Source organism: Xenopus tropicalis, chromosome 5 (assembly GCF_000004195.4).
Source record: "Xenopus tropicalis strain Nigerian chromosome 5, UCB_Xtro_10.0, whole genome shotgun sequence".
Taxonomy (NCBI): Eukaryota; Metazoa; Chordata; class Amphibia; order Anura; family Pipidae; genus Xenopus; species Xenopus tropicalis.
The window spans coordinates 105,069,564-105,093,981 of NC_030681.2; the positions used below are offsets into that span (position 1 = coordinate 105,069,564).

General features: G+C 36.9%; 1 protein-coding gene across 4 annotated transcripts in view; it reads right to left on the reverse strand.

Annotated features, from left to right (window-relative positions):
* Positions 1-24,418, reverse strand: part of fgf12 (fibroblast growth factor 12) — a 221,866-nt gene that overhangs the window by 33,240 nt on the left and 164,208 nt on the right. The gene's annotated exons all lie outside the window — the stretch shown is intronic.

The window sequence follows — 24,418 nt, forward strand, 5'->3', positions numbered from 1 at the left end:
TAAACTGAAAGTACATTCATTTTACAGTTTCCTTAATTCTTGCCTTAATTCTTCAGAGCAATTGCAGAAGCAAAACTGTCGCTGTTAAAACCACTGCATAATCAACCTATTTTTAACCCTAAGACACAGGCAACAACTGTAGAAAGAAAGCACCTTTTTACCAGAAATCATTATCTCTACTTAAACAAACTCCTAATGTAGAAAGGGAGAGGTAGTGAGACGTAGAATGGGAGAGGTAGTGAGACAAACATCAGTTAGTAACTTATAATAAGAAAATGAAAATATGGATTTTGTTTAATCAAAAGCATAAGAAGAATGCAGTTAATCACAAGCTCTATTAATTTTACTCATATTAAATATAGTTGTGTAACAAAATGAATCACTGTTCTGATCTCTGACATTGGAATTATTATATATCCTGCAATAAAGAGTTGCCTATATATTAGCCAAACCTGCATGCAATCTTCCTGTTTTCTGAATGTGCTTATAAAAATGGTTTATTAAGGATTAAGATCAGATCTACTGTGCTTTCTTTCATCATACTTGTAGTTTAGAGACACATATAGCAAGTGAAACACCCCCAGTCACATGATTGTAATCATAATATAATACATATATTTTATATAATTATATATAATACAGAAAAACTATTCACATGGTCACAAAGAGTCACAATCAACTTGACAGCAAATAATATTCCTTAAAGCAGATGTTATATCCATAGGCCTGACTGCATTCCAATTCTTCCACTTTGCCTGTCATGAAGTGTAATACTCCAGTTCTCCAAAACAACCTGTTAAAATGAATGATTAAATGATCTGCTAATAAATTATTAGAATGAATGAATAAATAAGTTATGCTTTACAACTTTACATACAACCGCCCATTCCTACAGATGTAGCAGTTTTTTTTATTTAGAAATTTGCTAAAGAATCGCTTTTGAATAACAAAAGAGCAAACAACCATAAGCTGGTGTTTCCATATTCGGTATGAATGCATTTTATTTGTATTATCTGATCTGGCTAACAGTTGTATATAAATAAAAAAAACAGTATATGAATAAAAACGACATACTTAATAATTAGGTTCTGGATTAGCTCAACTCTGCCCTACATTCATTTAAATCTTTGCCAGTGAGACAAAGTATTGTCCAGATCTGCAAAAATACAAATATTTTCAGTTGCTTGATTGCAGTTTAAAGTAGTATACAATATTTTTCAATATGAGCTTAAAAAATAGGACAATTACTAAATATGCTTTTACCTATTATTTTAATTTAAGAACATGCATATTTTTCAATTATGATATCAAGAACTAACCAACAAGGGATTAAAACCACTTCTACTTTTTAATTTTCTGTCTCACTACCTGGTTCTGATGAGAGCAGAACAAATTACCCAGTTTACAGGGGAAGTAAAAATACACACCTTTCTAATTTCCTTCCTAAGACAGAAGCTGAAACCTTGAGCTGAAACCAGTAACTTTCTTATCTAGCATGAAGCTCCGCCCATTTTTCGTCATGCATGGATTCGTTGCCAACTTCCGTATTTCACCATTGGCGGGTTTTTTTTGCAAAAGAGGCACAGAAATTTGCAGCAGAAAAATTAGCCACACGTGACTAAATACATGTTCAACACATGTCCCACTTATTGTGCTCACGTGCAGCAAAAATGTATATGTGTTGTGGGAATTCACTCAACTGGTAGACGTGGCAATATATTTTTCCAAAGCAAGAGATATTCAATTTAATTTTTTAAGTAGGAATGCATTTGGGTTTTATTCACAGCAGGTTTTTGCACAAATAGGGCACTTTGCAATTGTCACAGGAAAATAAACAAAGTAAAATTTATTTTCCTTACCAGAACATACTAGTCCACTGGCAGCCTAAATAACTCAGAAACTTCTTTTTCACACTGCCTCAGCCTAATCCAGGAAAATTACAAATACTTACAAAACTTGTAAAAACTCACAGTCTTTTTTATCTGTTCTCCTCAGCTGAACTGTTTACTTTTAACTTTCTGGATAGAAAACTCTATCACAACTCTTCCCCTTTACCACGGATGATGACACACTTTTACTAGCTTTGCCAGCCTCAGTAAATAAAGCCCCTGTTATCTTCCACATTTGATCTGTCTTATAGCAAGATATATAAATCTTCTCTTTAGAATCTATCCAGCTGCTGTACCACAAGGTGTACGCTGCCCATTTAATGACTAATTAACTAACTAAGTAACTAATCTAGGAATCAATTACACAAGTATATCACTGCAGTGACCGGTGACCCTTAGCAAGGTGTAGGGAACCAAGGGGCATGACAGAGCCATAGGGGTTGTAAGCCACTCCCAGTTAGCGAGGGATTGGTTGGTTTGAATATGGCAAGCAAGGGGTATAAATTGGAGTTTTCCCACTTCCTGTTCCATCTTAGGCAGTACAGGAAATCGCCCACCCTCCCTTCCTATACAGGTTTTGATGGTGGGGGTGGTTGAGTCTGGGAACCAATGGTTGCATGGTTATTGGTGGTTGGCACGCCTGGCACCTCAGGGGTAAGGAGGTGTATCAGGAAGTGAAGTTGTTGAGGAGTAGGTGGTTCTGGGCTAGGATGGCAGCGCTAGTGGCATTGAGCAGTTATTGGATTGTTACGGTATGTTTTAAATTAAAACTTCAGATGTTAATAAATGTTCTGCGGCCCTTTTCATCCAAAAACTGGTGTCTGTGTAATTTTTCTGGGATTCGAGGGATAGGAGGGGTCGTGTGGTAGGTTGTTAAGAGGCAGGGCAAGTCCCAACGATGCGCCTGTCATGTATTCGACCATGTATAACAATTCGAGACTGTAGATTCAGAACACGGTTATAGTATTACTTTGTTTCAGTTTTTCAGTTACTTACAAGATTTTAGTACATTTTTGTTGTGAAGAAAAATGAGTTAAACATAATTTTTCCTGATATAGAAAAAGCTAGAAGAGTGATTTGTGTTGAAGATACAGACCAGTGAATTGATGAATGTGGAACATATGGCAATATACAGGAGAACAAGTATGTGAGCAATGAAGGCAAGCGTGGACAAACAGTTTTCACCCAATGTGAAGATATATTTAAAAAAAAGTTTAAAACCACAACACAATATCATTTAAGTATAAATGTAAAAGAAAATCAGTTTCCCTTGCATAGAAAATGGATCCAAATATAATCTGATGCGTAGATGTCCAGTAAGGTTCCTTCCGAATATGTGAGGCGGGCTCTACTTGGGAGACTGTTCCCAAGTAGAAATTCAGGTTAATCATCCACTGTCTACAATCCCCTCTAATGTACTTGTACAGAGTAATCATGACCCCTTACAAGTGCCTTTTCTCCACAGAAAACAACCCCCACCTTGACAGTTTTTCCTCATACCTGAATTCTTTAATTCCTCTTACCAGTTTAGTTGCACATATCTGCACTCTCTCCAGCTCATTAATATCTGTCTTAAGGACTGGAGCCCAAAACTGCACCACATACTCAAGGCTTTAATGGGGACCTATAAAGAAGCAAAATTTTGTTTTCTTTCCTCAAGTTAATGGCATTTTTTATGGAAGATAGTACTTTATTTGCTTTACTAGCCACTCAGTGACACTGCCTAGAGTTACACAGCTTGCTGCCCACAAAAATCCCTAAATCCTTCTAAAAAGGCACAGAACAGTGTAAAAATAAAACTGGGTAAAAAAATAGGCCGTGCAAAATATAAAATATTTTCAATATAGTTATACAACAATATTATCTATAAAGGCTATAGTAAAGGGATGTCAAACATAATAGCCTGAACACAACTTCCTCCTTTGCATCACTCTAACCTTTTAGTCAGTCAGCGACTAGATGTTGGGCCACATGGGACAGAACTGCACAGCTGGTTTGTTTTTGATTGTGAAAATGCAGGTCAGTGTCAAAAGGAAACTAACTGAACAGTCATATCCCATGTGGCCCCCTTCAAGATGCCAACTGACTAACAGGTTAGAGAGATGCAAAGGAGGAAGTTGTGTTCTGGCTATTGTCTTTGACATTCCTTCATTCCAGCCTTTCTAGATTATACTGTTGGCTAACTTACTATATTAAAAACATTTTTTATTCCCTTTAAAAGGGTGGTTCACCTTTAAGCTAACTTTTAGGGGCCAATTCACTATAGGCCGAAAATATGTTATTTTTAGCATGTGATAAAAATATTATCACTTCTTATATTGTATTTGGAGAATTAACGATCGATTAACAAAAAAGACACTTGTCTGAATTAAGAAGCGATTTTATTGTCGTTATTTATGTTGCGATGACATATTTTTAAGCGTTATTTTAAAGCATGCAATATATTTATGCGTTATTTTGTAGCACACGATATTAGCGCACGCTATTACGCACGTAACCGTTACTTTCTGAAAACTACCGTTCTGAAAATTACCAATTCCCTGAAAACTGGAGAATGCATCACTCTAGGACGATCACGTACATGATAATCTGACTGCAAACTCCATCTTGTCACCACAGACAATCACCAGCTGCAATTTTGTTTAGTAACGCCTACTCCTGGGAAGTTTCACAGTAATTATCGCCACATTTTATCCTTTTAACGCTTCAAGTATATCTGTGGATTATGCGTTAGTATTATTTCTATTAGATAATTATGAGTAGTAACGCATGCAAAATGACTTTGATGAATCAGTACTTAGTTATCAAACACTTTTTAACTCATAAAACTCTGCAGTTAACGACCTTTAGTGAACTGGCCCCTTAGAATGTTATAGAATGACCTATTTTAAGCAGCTTTTAAATTGCTCTTCATTATTTATTTGCCTTTTTCTTGCAACTTTTTGCAGTTTTTAAATTGGGGTCACTGGCCCCAGCAGACAGTTTTATTGTTATTGTTTTTGTAACTTTCTTTTCTATTCAGACTGTCTTCTGTTCATAGAACTGTTTCTCATCCAAACCACTTCCTAGATGCTAAGGTAACTTGGACTCTAGCAACCAAATAACTACTAAACTCCTAATTGGAGAGTCCCTGAACTGAATGTTTGTGTTTCTTTTTTTTTTTTTCCTAATAAAAAAAAACTCAAAATGGATTTTTAATAAATCAGTCCTTTAGCATCATCAGCAAAAATAGAGACAGCACTCCACCTGCCAACCTCCACCTCAGACCTTTGCCATGTTCGCATACCTTTTGATATTGGACACTTAATGATATTTAATAATTCCTTGGCTATGTATACCGTAATGATGGAAAAACATTTAAGAATTTATTAGATAAGTTTTTAGCAACTGCAGGTGTTCAAGCTGATTGACCCAGAGAGAAATCTGATTACCTTCTTGAGTTCAGGAAGGAATTTAATTATTCCCTTCCCTTTACAGCTTAATTGACTAATGCCTCTGTGGTATGTTTTGCTTGCCATCCTCAAGATCAATATAAATGATATTTGTGAATTTACATTCATGGTTCATGCTTGATGGAAGCAAGTCTTTTTAAACCTCAATTACCCCATTACTGGAAGTCCTAATTTTCCATGTCCTAAATGTCCGTGAGAAACATGCCCACAAACTAAGAACATTAAGACAGCTAAGAACATTAAGATATAGTGAGAGGCAGGTCCCTGCAACCTCAGTTACATTAAGTGCTGTTTGGTCTTATGTGTAATAGATCTTTATAGAAAAATGCAATTGCCTTTTACAAGAAGGCGAGTAGAAGCCTAGTCATAGGGGTTGTAGTGGATGTGATCCACTCTGATTTTTCTAAAGCACTTGATATAGGACCACACAGGATATTAGTTATTATATTAAGGAATGTTAGCCTTGAATATACTTGTACTTTGAGAGAACTTGTTGAAAGACAGATTACAAAGAGTAGTGGAATTTTTTTTTCTTGTTGAGTTGTTAGTGAAGTACCTCAGGGCTTTTACTGGTCCATTACTTTTTAATTTGCACTTTGCATTGAAAGTGCAAATGACACTGAATTCTGTAATACAATAGGTTCCATGCAGGATGCTTCCACTTTTTTTGCATAAGGACGGGGAAGCAAACTGCCAAATGAGGTTTAAAGTTGATAAATGCAGAGTTATGCACTTTGTCAAAAATAATATGAATTCTAGTTTTGCAATTAATATAAATGTTTTCAGGGTTTTTTTTTGTAACTGACATAGATTTGGGGGCTATTAAGGATAATAGTTTTTGCAGCTCTAGGTATTATTGGCCAGTTGGTCTCCTTTACGCTTATTTACAAACATAGGTTCTAACTTAAACAATTTCAGTTGCCAATAAAAAACAATCACATGCTTTATTTTTTCAACTTATTATATATCTATTAAGATTTTCATCCATCAAGGTTGTAATTAATAGTGTCTAGTAGAAATAAGCAACTAGACTTCTGAGTATTCTTGAAAGCATTTCAATGCTCAACCCAAGTGGCTTATTCAGTTCAACTGAGTGGTAGGGAATACCCCAGCATTTAAACCCTTAAGGATAACAAATTGCAGTTTTGGACAGAGAAGACAGATAGTTTAAAAAATATGTGAAGGAGGCTATTTGTACCAAACTGAAACATCCATCCCTAAACAGAGAAGTGGGCCACTACATCAATAGCTTAATGAAACCATTCTGATATTGGTGACTGGTTTGTGGATTGGTTTGATGCCAGAGAATTTCCTGCCACAGAACAGAAGAACAATTTAAACTTTTAGTTTATAATCTTCCTATCCCATGTATTTTTCTTCTGCATTATATAATTATTATTATTATTGCTAATAATAACAATCCTTAAATCACTTGGGAGTTGCAAAACTTGGAAATTGTGTTGCCTAAATCTAATTGATTTATATTTCATTAGGCATACGTACAATCAATAGGACTGTCAACAATAAATATTTAACATGACTAATATTATATGAGCATTTGGCATAAATTCAATTTAGGGCTGACATTTCCCACAGTACCACAATTTTTTTCCCCGTAGTACCATAATAATCATGGATTTTACCTGCAGACACAGAGGTATACCAGAAAAAAATGAAAAAGGCAAAAGCAATGTCAGTACTGACAAATGGAACAGAAATGAATTAAGCTCTGTTCATTATTTTCTCAAATGAAAACAAATCAAGAACATTTTGGATACTAATCAGTTCATAAAATGGTGGCTGCAAAATACATTAGCATAACTGATTCATAATAACTGAAATCTGACAAAACAAAAACATTAAACTACTTTATAACTTGTGGCTATTGCCCTTGTCCTTCATTACTCCAATCCTTACAGTATTTATGGAATATCCGATAATATTCTAATGGACCCTTACCTGCTCCAGTGTTATGACTGATATTGGAGGATCTCAATGAAGCCACAGCAATGGACAACTTTTGTTTTGTGATGGCATGCTCTGGTTCCAGTAATCTAATGACAATATAGGAGCATCCCACTACTGAGTTACAGTGAGGAATGGAAGATTTGGCAGGCTGCTTGACTATGCTGTCAACTCACAACAATATTTCCTTTTTCACAAAGTTCAAATTCAAGGTAAGAGTCCATTAGAACACTATCGGATATTCCATAAATACTGCAAGGATGCAATGTTTATTTTATATAAGGGCACACTTTGTAACATGTCCAAGTTGCTTTATAAAAAAAAAAATGCTTGATGATATTCCTTTGGTTGTGCTACTTTCAAGCCTTAGTTACAAAACATTACCCATTTCAGTACTGTTATGACTATTTTATACAAACACTAAAATAATGTAAAGTTCTTCAAAATAGGCAATTAAATCTTTCCCAATAATTCAAACTGTTGGTGATAAGTGAATTAGATTTGAAGCATGTAAGAGTTTCATTAAAAATGACTTAGGGTACCTATACACAGGCAGTACATTACAAATGTGCATAGCAGATGGGGATATACTTATCATTATGGTGAATTGCTGTGACATGTTGATTCCTATGCTATATATAGAGAATTAGCAGAGAGCATCAACATTATGATGCAACAGCACTGCTCTTTCCCTTTATTAATTATGGCATTGTATCAGTGAACAAACTTTTTATTAAACTTGACTTTACAAAATGTTGAAATCCATTGCATGAATTGAGATCATTGCTTTCTACACATTTTTTTTGATGGACTATAGAGAGCCCCCCACAAATAAAACATTATAGTTATGTAAATGGTGCAGAATTTTTTAAAAGTGTAGCCAAATGTGTATCAATGGTAAACTGTATACATGTATAACAATATGATACTTAATAAAAAAAATCCACATATATATATAACATTCTTAGAAAAGCTATTTCCCCCTACTTCCAAGACAAAAAATCCCTTGAAAAAAAATGCACTGCTGGCAGCATTAAAGATGAAAGCTTTAATCAATCAAACATAGTTTGAAGGTGCCAACAGAACTAATTCTGCATGTCAGCTTCTTACTGTGCCTCCTTGTATACACAGGTTTGGAGTTCGTAGCTGCCAGCAGCATGTGTCCACATCAATCAATCAATCCTTTTTGAAAGATTTAGATTGACAGAACAAAGTCAGAACTGCAGCATATACAGTACATGCATGGGCAACAAGGACAGTAACAAACATATATAAGTACAGAAGAATCATTGAAATATTTTCACATGCTTTTAATAATTTTTTTCAAACTGCTCTAATCTATTTTTGGTACTACCATGGCCTGGGTAAATACAGGCAATTTAGACTTGCAGAATTTACATGACATAGGCAGTGTTAATTTATGATCCCTTCCCTCACTTTAAATAACAGACCCCATTCCGCTGAAATCTTGGGTATAAAATGTTTCCACAGCTTGTTTACTACCAATTGCAGTGACACATATACATTAATTTCATAACCATTAACATTGGAAAGGTGCAAACCAGTGTAAACCAGACATTGTGAATTGGTTATAAAGATCTGCGATAAACAGGTAAGGATCAGCCTGCTGTCACACCCTGGCCTGATTCTCCACCTCTCAACTTGCTCTGTCCGACAGGACAATATCTGCCACTCAGACCCTAGACCTGACTCCTGACATACACCACCACTGTAAAGCTATCATGGCCAAGGAGCCAAAAGTGGCATTTCAACTCCAATTTAGTGATGAGCGAATCTGTCCCATTTCGCTTCGCCGTAAAATTCGTGACACGGCATGAAAATTCATGGAACATAGAAAAATTTGCAAAACGCATTTGTTGCGTGATTTTTTTGGCGTCCGCTTCTTTTTTGCCGCCTTTGTCTATTTTTTTTTGACGCCCGCGTTTTTTTGTCGCGACTGCAACCTTTTAGACATGACCGTACCCAATTTAACGTGTGACAAAGAACCATTTCCGCACGACAAAATTTTTTGTGGCGGATTTTCACGGAAGTTGCGCAAAACAATTCGCCAACGGCAAAATGTGGAAAATTTGCTGCGAATCCATGCCTGCCGAAAAAATTTGCTCATCACTACTCCAATTATTCACCAACCTGCCACCGACAATCCCCTTTACATCACTTCCTTTACATCACTTGCTCTACTTGCCTTTTCCTTTTATTAGCTTCTCCCTTCCTGCACAAACTACTACACCTAACCAAGTTCTCTAGTGCCTAACTAGTTCTCTAGTGTCTGGATCACTCCTCCCAGGCTACTCCCACTCCCACTTCTATTTCTATCACTATGTAAAAAGATGAAATGTCCATATTGTCAACCATTCTTTGCACTAAGATGTGGAATATCTACCATCTTATAACTACTGAATGCTATCTTATAGGCATGATATTTATCTAGCTATTATAATTTGATTAAAAAAATATTAATTTTAAAATGGAAATGTAAAATATTTGAAAACCTGAAATCTGCAGAATAAGCTTTGAAATGGACAGCCTGTATAAAATCTGTAGAGAATCCTATTTACATTTTGGGTTGTGATCTGGCCAGTATATCACCTGGTCTAACCAATAAATCACCAGCTAAGGCCAGGGTTGATATTGCAAATTAATCGGCAATGGATTCGTAATTTCCAATCCATCCCCACCTTTCCTGTGCAGTAATGCCTCTCCACCCCATATAAAACCTCTATTCCCTCCAATACTTGCTCCCTCCACACCTAACTGCCTGGAATCTCCCCCAAACTACACATTTCCCACTCCAACCTGCCCAACCCCAGCCTATGATGTAGTTGTCCCTAGACATCACTGTCCTGTTCTGTAAAATCACCTGAGAACAAAAGAACTCTTACATTCTCAAACCCATCCTTGGGTGAAAGTTATATTTATATGTTTATGATATTAAACCGGTACGGTGGGGAGGTGGGTAAGTCAGGAGCACAAATAAGGTTGCATGTGGAGAGTCACTAGAACAGGGACTCAAAGGCATGCAGTCACCACAAAATGTGCATTAACACATCAGCAAGGAGTGGTAACAGGCAGAAGGAGGCAGTTTTCCTTGAATGACTGTGGACTAAATACCCCATGTACTATTACACTTAGACCACAGTGGTATGAAACCTTTAATACACTGATTACATCACAGCAGGAGTTTGAGTCAGTTCAATTGCAAACATTTTTAATTACAAGTAGGTTTCAAATCCTCTAACCAATTTCTACCGAACTTCAAGCATACGCAGCAAGGTCTATTGTGCTGTTGTTTTTCTGCTTGTGCTCCCTGCTTCTTACGAAAAATTCCAGTGCTCCAGAAATAAACCTTAATAATAATGATGACAGTGCTATAATCATATCTATTTTATGAACAAAGCAAGCTGGAAGATAAAATGAGTAGTATTAATACAGTATTTTAGCATATTTAGTAGTGCTGAAAGGGAGCACTGGAAGTGCAGGGTTAAGACTCTGAAATAACGGTAAGACTGATGGATATCTTTATTTTTCTGTTCAGATCGACTGAACATCACAGTTAAAACATTGGCAGGCAGCACATACTCAGGGATTTGCTTTGGGATATTGGATTAAAAATTAATAATAATATCTCTATACAATAAATGTGGATTGTTTTTATTTTGGCAGGCAATAACAGCTATTCTGTTTTGTTGCTAAGTTAATAGCTTGCGTCTTGGTTCCCCCAACCAGAGGAAGCAAGAAAAGTCAATTGATAAAATGAAATATTGTTAGTATTGGGTTATGATTGCATTTCAGTTTGCTCTGAATTAACATTTAGGATACTTACTAGTACCACAGAATTAAACATGCAATACGCATATACAGCAATAATATACATTATGGAAATAGGACCATAGAGGTGACATTTGCTTTTTCAATGTATCTCTTCAGCATCATCACAACCCCACAATCTCCCCATAAACCTTATTTTCTCAAATGAAAACAAATCAAGAACATTTTGAATACTAATCAGTTCATAAAATGGTGGCTGCAAAATACATTAGCATAACTGATTCATAATAACTGAAATCTGACAAAACAAAAACATTAAACTACTTTATAACTTGTGGCTATTGCCCTTGTCCTTCATTACTCCAATCCTTACAGTATTTATGGAATATCCGATAATATTCTAATGGACCCTTACCTGCTCCAGTGTTATGACTGATATTGGAGGATCTCAATGAAGCCACAGCAATGGACAACTTTTGTTTTTTGATGGCATGCTCTGGTTCCAGTAATCTAATGACAATATAGGAGCATCCCACTACTGAGTTACAGTGAGGAATGGAAGATTTGGCAGGCTGCTTGACTATGCTGTCAACTCACAACAATATTTCCTTTTTCACAAAGTTCAAATTCAAGGTAAGAGTCCATTAGAACACTGATGGATATCTTTATTTTTCTGTTCAGATCGACTGAACATCACAGTTAAAACATTGGCAGGCAGCACATACTCAGGGATTTGCTTTGGGATATTGGATTAAAAATAATCAATCAATTAGACCTTGTATCTCTATACAATAAATGTGGATTGTTTTTATTTTGGCAGGCAATAACAGCTATTCTGTTTTGTTGCTAAGTTAATAGCTTGCGTCTTGGTTCCCCCAACCAGAGGAAGCAAGAAAAGTCAATTGATAAAATGAAATATTGTTAGTATTGGGTTATGATTGCATTTCAGTTTGCTCTGAATTAACATTTAGGATACTTACTAGTACCACAGAATTAAACATGCAATACGCATATACAGCAATAATATACATTATGGAAATAGGACCATAGAGGTGACATTTGCTTTTTCAATGTATCTCTTCAGCATCATCACAACCCCACAATCTCCCCATAAACCTTAATTGATTGAAATTACTCAACCAGACTGCCAAATCAATAGTGTAATTGAAAATAAACATACAGATGAGGCATGTCCAACCTGCAGCCCCCCACCTGGGCCGAACTACAACTCTTTTGCCTCTACAGCAAATGTCAGTCCATATTTGCCAGTACTACAGATACTTCTGCACCCAATTCACTTGCACCCAATTCACTTGCACCTACCGAGCAGTGAAAAACAGCTGGACCACACCCCAATATATAGCATTCCATAATTGCTGTCTATGAAGTTGGAGGCTGCCTACAATAGATAATATTCACCTTGATGGAATATTGCTGTGCATTGTGCGAGTATACAGCATGATGGGGAAATGAAGAATTCTGGGAAATAAACAAAGCAAACAACTATGTTGTTACTGTCTCTCATGATGCATAATCTACAACAACTCTCCCAACATTGATTCTCCACTATAGCTTTATCATAAATGAAAACCAGAAAACCTAGTACCACCGTAGGCGGGCAAGTTTATGTGAAAATTAATATTGAATAAATAGCAGCAGTAACCTATAGGATGTGTCAGATATTTAGTTGTTCATGTTGTACTATGTTACACGCATGACAACATGTTTTAGATATCTTATCCATGTATACTAAAGAATGAATTAAAATACTGTCATTCCAGTTGCACACAATACTATCTAACTGACAAAAACTACACATTCAAATGAGACTTAGGACTCATGTATCCTGTATTTTTCCAGTCTGTTCAGCCAGTCAGATCAATCAGCACTGGAAGCCTCTAAGGCAAAGGGAAGCTGTAAAGAAACAGCAAGCAAACCATATTGTCTGCTTAATTACCAAATTACCTTGGCTTCCCAACAGTAGGTGAACAGTAATGATGGCTCTGTCAGAACAAAGCACAAGTCTGCCACCTGTTTGGACTGTAGTGATGTTCAGAGCTCATTCTGTACTGCAGGCAAAAGAAATACCACTGCCATACACTGAAGAAACTGCGTATGAATGCAAAGTCACCAATCACTTGTTAAGAAAAAAAGAATATTTTAAACATGTTAATTTGGAAATCTTTCTTTAAGATGTTGATTTACAACCCAAAGAAATGTCCAGCATCTAACTGTAGACTTGGGATATTGGCTGATCAGAATTAGGAACTCTTGGTACCATGAAGTTATACAAAAGGACACAAAACTTTGTTTTAAACCATACGGGGTAATTTAAAAGAAAACCTGATACATATATACATATTTTTGCCTAGTAATACAATCATTAATTATGCAATTCTAGAAAACTGGAATGTAGAAATGGTACCCCTTACTCTAGTGATCCAGATCTAGAATGGACATTCCAAAGAGCCACTACACCCTTGCATGTTCTTGCCTATTACAGGGGAAAATCCATGCCATAAATTTAGGGTATCTTTGTGATATGAGTTGTCTGTATTCACGTGGCTGCAATGCTAATGTCAGAACATGCCTGCCTGGTGTAAGCCAACCCTCTCCAAGCTTCTTATTAGGGTATCTTAAAACAACAGAAGGGTTATGGAAGGCAACTGAGAAGGTTGGGAGCCATCAGTTAAAAATACAATGGCACTTAAAGGACATGTAAAGCCTACATTTGCCTAGAATGTATATCAGTTAGGCACATCTCCCCCACCCAAATGGCATAATGAGTACTGCATATATCCCCTCCGCTTGCTAGCACCATCACATTTTCCTAAAGCAAATAGCAGCCTTCACCCGGTGGCCATTTTTCCTCTAATACATAATCAGATACATTTAAATCTGCAAACAGCATACACCCACAGACCCTTATTCAGCATACATTTCATCAAGAATACAGGCTCACGCAGGCAGAATTGTCTCTGATAAAAGTTCTACTTTGTTTGAGCTGAGCTCAGGAGAGGAGGTCAGAAGAAAAAAATTGAAGCAGACAGCTAGCGCTGAGTTTCTATGGGAACCAGCAATGCCATCTCTTCACTGGCTGCTAGACTGGGGGCGTGTTTAGTAATCTGAGTTTAGAACATCTGAGCATGCCCACAAGCCAGAAGTCAAAGCAAATTCCGAGTGGATTACAGGAGGAGAAGGAAATCTAAGTGATTAAGGAGATGTTGCAGCCTTACTATTAACCTTCAAAGATTTCAAAGAGGCTGTTCGCTTATTACATTTTTGTGTGTGGGGTTTACATGTCCTTTAAGGCAAAGGTCAAACCATAGGCTATGCCAGTAACACTTTGATAGGAGCTGGATAGGAGAAAATAACTTTCAAATCCTATAAAGCAGGGCTCACATATTTAGCCAATTTACATGGAATGCTTCTGAACAATAAACACTGCAGGTATGCTTTCTAACACTTAAAGACTACAGACACCCTAGAAATAAACACAATAGATTGCCTTGCACACATTTTGGATCTCTGCCACCCAATGAAATAGTACAATAAATGTATCTTTAAATATTGTCATTTTATAAGTGCCCACAGTCATTTGTGCCAGGCCATGGACCACTCAATATATTTGGATTCATTAATTGAAGTGTGTGTTCCCTGTAGCTATCCATTAAGTTTATATTAGCATTATCGATCAAGTGAGCCATCAGTTGTCATCCTTTCTTAACCCAGCATTGAATACCTTCATTCAAATCATTCTACTTCTAGAATACTGAACTGCTCTATTGACTGCATTCAGACTTTTCCTGAAATGTGAACATAAATAACCACTTTTGGACTTGTTCCCTTACAGATAGGATCCAACTATGCCTGTCAGATCCCATTAAACTAAAGACCAAACTGGTTATATTAAGTGATTATATAACATGTTGATGCTACTTATGGATATGGTGTAGAAAGCAATCGGATCACTGGTCTGATGCGAGGTAGCAGTGATCAAAGCAGAGTGAACATTGTTTCTTCCCATTTACCTGTATTTCAACAAGAAGTAATACAAACAGCACTTAGTCTATTACCAAGGGCCAAGGATATTTAAAATAACACTTTTCGTGCAGCTTCCGTAGATAACTGGGGACGAGCCCAGCAGGCAAAGCTGCATCCTCTCATATCATCTTAAAGGACCATCCAGTTTCTATAAATCTGTCGAAACCCAAAAAAGTTAGCATTTGTGAAATCAATGGGCAATTTTTTGTGGTGCCTTACTCCTCAATACATTTGAGTCTATGGCTGTATTTTGTGTTGACTTTCTCTGCAGAGAATACATCAGAGTCTATAGGCATTTTTTAGCGACTTGGCCCCCTGGACCATGTAAAGGATTCTGTATAACGTAGGATTCTGCACTGCTTCATGTTTGATCAGGTTTTGTTTTTATTGCAGAAAAAACAAAATGATTTGCCTCATAATGAAAACCTGTGTTACGTTCCCATATATTCAGAGACCTATTGATTAGTATTGAATAGTGGAGTCTAGTATAAACAAGGGAATTACCAAATGGATTCCAGCTACATATCCCCTCTCCTAATCAATAGACTGGTAAACCGTTACATAATAATTCAGTGAATGAAAACCACTTTATTGGGTAACCCCTTTAATGCGAACTGCTGAAAATGAATGATGTCTGTTAGTTTTATAGCTTTTTATTTAGCATCTTGATGCTGTCTATTGATCAAAGCAATGACTGAAGGGCCACTTAGGCACATCTTACAGCAACAGGCAGACTAAAGACATCTTTTCTCATTAGCCCATCAGATTTAAGTACAAATCCTTGAACATATAATCCTATTGCTACTTTCTGCACAAACTGATTTTCAATGTTAATGTAATTAAAGGAAAATAAGAAATGACTAAGTGATAAATTGCAAATCAATTAATGACAATTGAACATTTGCAACTTATGACATCCAACCAGTCATTGAATCTGTCAATTCCACTGTCCCTTCATATTAATAACATAATTTGCAAATAGGATTTTGTTAACAAACTTAGCATCTAAAGGTTTGATAGTTTCATGCTAATAACACAAACAGTATGCAAGCCCTTTTCAAGCAAATTAATGTGATTTTTGCTAATATACAAAACATTCTCGGCAGACAGAACATTATTAAACTACCCAGAATCTCCATCAGGGCCCTTAAAGCAGTGAATATCTAATGTAAGATTTGTGTAATACATTTTAAACATACATTGCAGAGAACTCTACGAGCATTAAAATTGTCCCCCTAATGCTGATATTGATGCAGAAATAGCTAAATCATGTAATGTTTTCCATGTCTCAGTAAGGGAGTCTTAGTATTCCAAGATAGCATCATATTCTTAAGACTTTATATTCCTGAATTTATAGATTTATTAACAAAATGTTGTGCCCCTAAGGGCAAAATATTAACATTTGACATAGGTGCTTTTTATAATACTACACCACTTAAGAAATAGCATGAAATCAAATTTAGCTAATCCAGTCATGCAGGGACCTAGATTTCCTGCACTGCACCTACTCCATCAGATCTGTGGAATAAAGTGTTCTCCCCTGCAGCTAACTGTACACTGCTTTTAATGTATCTCAGTGTGGAGGCCTTTGTGATTTAATAGACTTTTACCCACCCACGCATTGTTCTTTTTAGTTCACCTTTTTTTCTAAGATAATTCCGTATAAAGAACCTCTCTTGCACTGACTGCTGAATCAGCATCTTCTCAACGAGAATCACTTTGATCCATTCTCCGTCTTATGAGAACATAATACACAGTTCATCTGAGAAAAAGGGAATCAGTGGGGTTTAAATGATTTTCCTTCTGATGCCTAAATTGCTGAGATAGCATGCTGATCATTACCTAAAACTTCAAACTCTATGCACCTCTATTATCTGAAAGTTCAAATAACCTGGCACTGTCCAAGTGTTCCTTTCATGGCTATGTAATTTAAAATGAGATGCATATTGTAACTCTCCACTTTTTTTCACTAATCTGCTTATGCCGCTGGGTCTCTGCCAAAGGCATTAGCCGCCTACTGTAATCAGTCCATCCAAATAACACTCCATATGATCTCACTTGTCATATGTCACATGATATAAACCAATACAAGAAGAAACGTGCAGAACACACTATAGAGTTTCTGTATGCCTGAGGTAGCAGCTTAGCGGGGTTCTTCCTGATGACATAATATTTCGAGTATTATCACAGAAATTCCAATCACATTCAAGATGCTAATTGCCCCTGGCTTTATCTCAGGGCTTTCAAATGTACATAAAGGGCACTTCAGCCATTAATTAACGGTCTGTGCTAGAAAGAGACAAATTAGTTGGACAGGAGAGAGATGAGCAAAACGGCTGTGATTTGTATTGATGAAAAGATTGATTCAGGAAGAATCAGTTGCAGCAAATCAAATGTCGGCATGATCATATATAGATGCTGTACTGAAAGTTAAATAGCACCCTGTGAGCTGTCCCACAACAGGACTCATATCAAAACAAGAGACAAGTGGGCATCCACTAATTTCAATATGTTTTTAAATTTCTTGTAATTCACTCATGTCTATTTCAGAGACCAAGAAGAGCAGGATGAGGGTGATGGCACTTGGGCCTTTTCTTATTGCCACGGGTGTCTTTGGGAAACCTGAAGCTATCAAACACCCATCTCCAAAGGCAGCTGTGTGTGATAGACAGTAGTGCTTCCATGCAGTTATTATGTGGAAGTCAGCTCAGAAAAACAGGGACCATAAAAGAGCATATACTTAATGTCACACACCACATCTCATAATACAGAAATGCACACTCGCACATAGTCACATACACAACAGCTTACTATGTGCTCTTACTCTACCCATTAAAATTCCTTCAGGCCACTTCTTAATCTAAGTATGTATTAGGTGGAAAAACAGTGAATAGCAATGGCGAATACAATTTTTGAAAGCTTGTGAATGGACAGAAGGAAGTAGAGGTCTGGATGAATAGAGGAGGGGAGCAAGTCATGCAGCTCCTATTGATCCAACAAGCAGACAGACCACAAAAAGTGGAAAAATAAAACACTGGTTGCCTTTTGACCCAACAGTCAAAACTGGGGGTCTAATATAGTCAAAAAGCCACTCAGCGAGTAATTGCAATATTTACATAAAGCAATAATGATAGTCATACCTCCCAACATTTTGAAAATGGAAAAAGGAACAAAAAGAAATGCCCTGCAGTGAATTTTTTTGACCACGTCCATTTTTGCAACTACACCCCCTAAATACCACTCACATTTGACTACATTTGGCAGGTTATTTAAAGTTTGAACACATTTCTGTGGGTTTTGAAGTTTTGTTTTATGTGTTATTACAGTTTTGTTAAAAAAAAAAAAAAAACTGAAATTGCCCTTTAAGCTGCAAGTCTCAGTTCCCCCAAGAGCTACTTTTTAATTAAATTTGTTAGCTTCAGTGCAGGAGAACAAAAGGAAATGAGGGACTTTTCAGTAAGAATCTGGGACTGCGGGTTGAGCTGTCAAAAGAGGGGCTGTCCCGCAAAAATCGGGACAGTTGGGAGCTATGGATAATTATTGACCAAATCAGTAGCAATCATTTATGTTCTGTAAAATTCAGGCTGCTTCCTGGAACATAACTGAAACAAATGAAATATGAAGATCTCAATGGTTCAAACATCAACACTGTTTTTACTTGCCAGACTGTGCACGATACACATAGGCGGATTTTCAATAAGGCTAGGGGAGGCTAAGCCTCCCCAAACCTGCTTGGCACATTACAAAAAAAAAAAACAAAAAAAAAAAACCTCACTCCATTTTTGCTCTGTCCTGGAAATCTTCTGTTCCTGCAAGCCCATACTGCTGTGCTCTGATTGGATCTTTCTTCTTGCGGATTCTCCAATCAGAGCACAGCTTTCTTGACAGACAGTAAAATTGACCAATCAAAGCACAGATGCAGACAGGGCTCGGGAGATATTACAAACTGAAGGCACTGAAGACTGAAAAGAAGAATCTACAGACTGTAAACTTTACCTGAGAACCAACTTTTGCTGCAGATTTCATCCCATTCCCACAGGTACTATACAGTTCTAAAGGCTGAATCACTAGCTGACATTAAATTGTTTTTTGCCTGACCTGACATATATAATAATTTATAATCTATCACCTGTCCTAACAGATGGATGGTAAGTTTACTCTTTCCCCCTGAAAAAGCTCATTGTTTGTTATTTGTTGTTGTTGTTTTTTGCACTTTGCACTATTTTTTTTTGTCATTGTTTTGTTCATTTCTAGTTAGTTACAGTGGGGCCAATGTTGTGTATCCGTGCCCATGTTATAGTGCCAGGGCCTGAATATCTGCCATCAGTACCCACTGCTTCTCACTGCATATAATGTGCTGGTTTTGTAAATACAGACTGTGTCTCACTGTATATAATGTGCCTGGGGTGTCAGTACCCACTGCCTTTCTTGCTATAAAACTAACGTAAACACATCTAAAGGGGTGGCTCACTTTAAAGTTAACTTTTAGTATGTTATAAAATGGCCTATTTCTAGTAACTTTGCAATTGGTCTTCCTAATTCATTTTTTTGAATAATTTGCCTTTCTCTTCTGCCTCTTTCCAGATTTCAAATAAGGGGCCAAAATTATTGCTCTGCGAGGCTACAATTTTGTTATTGTTATCATTTTTTATTACTTATTTTTCCATGCAGGCCCCTTAACTATTCATATTCCCATCTCATATTTAAACCACTACCTGGTTGCTAGGTAAATAAGACCCAAAAAGCTAAATAACTGAAAAACCATTAAAAATAAAAGAGGACCAATGGTAAATTGTCTCAGAATATCAGTCTACATTATAGTAAAAGTGAATTTAAAGGTGAACTACCTCTTTAAGGAAACTGATCACAAACACAAATGTTTACGTTTACATCCTAAGCATTTTAGGGTAAAAAAAAAAGCACCCCCACCCGCACTTTTGTACAGAATCCTTGGAAGTCAATGGGAATGGCAAGAGGTAGTTGGGAGGTTAATTTTTTACACCAGCAGCAAATCCACTAAGTCTCACATTAGCTTTAGGTCAGTATGTATGGCCCATCTTTAGCCTCCCCAAACAAAAAAGTCCCCCTCCGCCTATGCTGATACACAAATGGTATAGAAATGCAGGAAGGGAAAATGCCAGCGGCAGAACTACTCAATGCATAACAAGCGCTGCTGCAGGTGATGCTAACAGACAATACATTAATAATGAAAACCTGCAGTAATCTCTCTTTGGCAATCTTACAGCAGCAACACGGCATGCCCTGAGTGCAAATGAATTGAACCAATCAATGGAAAAGCAAAATGCATGAAGTGGATATGCAAGCAAAATCCAGCCTTAAGCAAAGATTTTAAACATGTATTCCTTAAAAACAGTCAACTGTTCTAGACATAAAGTGGCAAATGAAAAGAGCATAAGTGTACTCTCTACACTAGTGATTGTGTCTTCCCCCCATCTTGGCCCTTGTCAGCACACTCCATGGGGGACTGAGGGGGCTGCGGCACTGATGTCTCAAGCAATAACGGATCCAGAAGTGTCACTGCATATGATTCAGCTTTTTTATGATTCTCAATTAAAGACTTGTACATGAGCACGAATGCAGCACATGCATATTATTTCAAATTAGTTATGGAATATTAAATTATCCATTTTGTCAACAAATCCTACAGTGATGCCACTGTTCATTGAATTTTTTCTGTAAAAAGAATTTTGTAGAAGAATGTACAGTAGAAGAATTTTTCAAGCTGCAGTGTTGCAAATCAGAGACATAGTCAGCGAGTGGCATCAGGACACATAATAAGGCTAATGCTGATGAAATGTTATACATTTTGGGAAAAATGTATGACATTACCAGAGCCCCACAAGTCTAGAAGCAAATTTTGCAGCCCCACATTTTTCTGCAGGCAAAGATTCAGCCTCCTACCTTGCCTGCACCCAGAAGCATTGCCTCCACCCGGGTACAGGCAAATCAACTGGAAATACAGTCTCATGTTTTTGGCTGATATCCACTGTGTCTGCCTGCACCCAGGTGGAGGCAATGCTTCTGGGTGCAGGCGAGGTAGCAAGCTGGTGCCAGCATAGGGGCTGATTGTTGGCTTGCAATTTTTAGCAACTAGCCTTAGGTTAAAAATGTCAAGCTTTGAGCAAGCCCTCCAATTCTCACTTTAACTGTCCTTCAGGTTGAGCCCCTTTAGGCACTGCTGCAGAACTGCCCTTTCCACTACTGAGGGCCATCCCCATAGTTAGAAATCAATGGGTTGAGATAATGGAACATATGTTATTACCTAGATTGTACTAAAAAATCAATACCAGGGGAGTTATGTAAAAAAAAAGCAACATTGGCTACAGGTTGAAACACCTATAGCAATTAATTAGCAAATACTACTTTTTGGACACATGTTTGAAAGCAAACATCTTACTGGCTGCTATTGGTTACTGATCTTGTACCTTTTATTATATAAGGGGGCCTTTGTTTATCAGTTCACCATTGCAAAATGTAATGTGTTTTTGTAGGAGAGTTGATACAGGTGGACACATAAAGTATAGAAAACATTAAAAAACATTAAAAGAACACAATGCACAAATATGATTTGTATGGTAAAATCCTTTGTCAAAAAATTGACAAAAGCACATTAGATTTCTACCCCCCAACTATCTCAAAAACATCTTATATACAAGGATATGTTAGATTCTGCTGTAGATATGTGTATACAATTCTATAAAATGACAAAATGTACTTTCCTATACCATGTCTTGTATTTCATCATAATTACCCCTTTATCCATGCTTCCGCACAGTATAAGGGTTAGAAACATTAGCTCCAGCATATTTTAGGTAGGTAAGATAGATACTTTCTATCAGAAACCTAATTATAAGCAAACTTAAAAGCCACATAAGCCAGTATGCACTATAACTCTGCTGCACTGAACTGTTCCTATATGACAGTGTGTCAAAAATATAAAGCCATTGGCATTAGAGTCTGTTCTTACAGCAATAAGAATATTTTCTCAGTAATTACAGTTTTGCTTCAAATTGTATATTTAGAACCTAAGTAGCCTAAGCAGTCAACAATAAATAACATTACATAATAATTTGAGGAATTACTTAACTACTGGGAATAGCATTAAAATTAATACATGTTTGCATATGAGGTAGACGTACTTATTTTGAGGTCAGTGCTAAGATTATAATTTTCAATTCCAGGTACTGAGAACATGCATTAGTAGCATACTAGAAAGAAATGCTAAATTATAGCTCACTGTTCTGCCGAATACAAAGTGACTTAACATAAACTTGTGACTAGTGACATTTACTTGGCAAGATCTGCTGAAAATATAATGAAAGTGCATTTGCTTACTGGGAATTCCCGACATGTACAAGCCAGAGTACAAAAGCTTAACCCTGTGGTTTAAGCATCTATCTGGTCCAACCACAGGTTTAAAAATCTAGATTTCTTTTTCTCCATTATCATTTGTGGCATCATAGTGTGATCTGGACAGCCCATATTCACTTGAATATCTACCATTTATTGTTAAAATGAAAAAAATAATAATGCACAGAAATGCACATAATAGTGGGAAGAACTTCAGTCCATTTGGTAATAAGGAATCAGACATTCTACATTCCTGTATTCTTGTGTATGAAATACTGAAAATGAGAAGCAGGGGTGCAGTGGGGTAAAGAAACTGCACATGATTCAGGACAGATCTAGGACATCTATACTCCATGGCCTTCATCAGCTGCTGGATCTTCTAACCCAGGGATCCCCAGCCTTTCTTACTCGTGAGCCACAGTCAAATGTAAAAAGACTTGGAGGGCAACACAAGCATCATAAAAGTTCATGGTGGTGCCAAATAAGGGCTAAGGCTAGCTATTAGGTAGCCTCTATGCACACTATCAGCTTACAGGGGGCTTTATTTTTTAGTAAATCTTGTTTTATTCAACCAAAACTTGCCACCAAGTCAGAAATTAAAAAGTAACTCCCGGGTTTGGGGGCACTGAGAGCAACATCCAAGGGATTGGTGAGCAACATGTTGCCCTCGAGCCACTGGTTGGTGATCACTGAGCTAACCTTTGATGTTACACCCTTGATATTTCCTCTCTTTTACATCCAGTAAGTATAATACCCCTGTTCGGATAACACATACATATTCAACTTTACACAAATAGCAAACTACCTACAATGCCCCTTAGGCAGATACTAAAATGTATTAAGGGCTATTGCCCTTTAATGCTCAAAAGAACCAGAAAACATCTTAGGCTAAAAACATGTAATATTATCATACTGTTCAGAAAGATGTTTTTGGAGTTAAACAGAGATTTCCTATCTGGTGCCTATAAAATGCTGATAGACTTTACTGCCAGAAACTCTCTGACAGCCAATAATTTCTTGTAAACTCTGGTTGTTGTCCTTAGTTAAGGGTTCTTAAATTTCCTTAATTACTATGGGCTCTTCATTTAATACTCTTGTCCTAACTTAGCAAATATCAAATAAGACACAGCTGCTTTTGGTAGAGCACATGCTGTATACATGTCCACTTTTCTCTAAATGTCTGTTAGGAAACTTACAGCATCATAATAAAATTCAGTTACATTCTCTTCTACTGGAAGCAAAGCTGTGATGATTGTAATCTGCCTTAGCAATAGCTGTACCGGATCCTCGTATAAATCCCTCCCTTTCAAAGGTAAAAGCATTCTTAGATTTGCTTATGAAAAAATGAAAGAAGATAATACATTACGACAAGGAATGTACAGCAATAGCTTCTTTCTTGTTACATTGTTCTACATAAAATGTGTATCTGGGAAGACCTGTGCTTGCTCAGACATGGCACCCTTCTTTTAAAACTGTGTTTCATAACAGTCACTTGAAATATACAGAATATACTTCAATCTGTTATATATTGAAGTGAATAGTGGGATTTTTACCCTACAATTGTGCAAACATCAGCTATATTATTTTATTACTGCCAGCTGGCCCATTTATTCTCTATGCAGCCTTGACTTCTGAGCTGATAAAGAGGCAGAGCTTCTGGAAAGTGGGTGAGGTAAGGCAACACAGGATAAGGACATAAACTGGGCTGTACAGTTTAGGGACATAGCGATTTAAACCAGTATGTTACATGGCTATAGAATAATTTCATTTGCTCATTTCATTTATAATAGCAAATGCACCACTTGGTAAACAACTGCTTGCATACTGTAATCATAGGATTCCAGTGGACTGGGGTGCTCACAAATGAGGTTGGCTGATAAAATACTGATGGGGACCTGTAGATAAGGA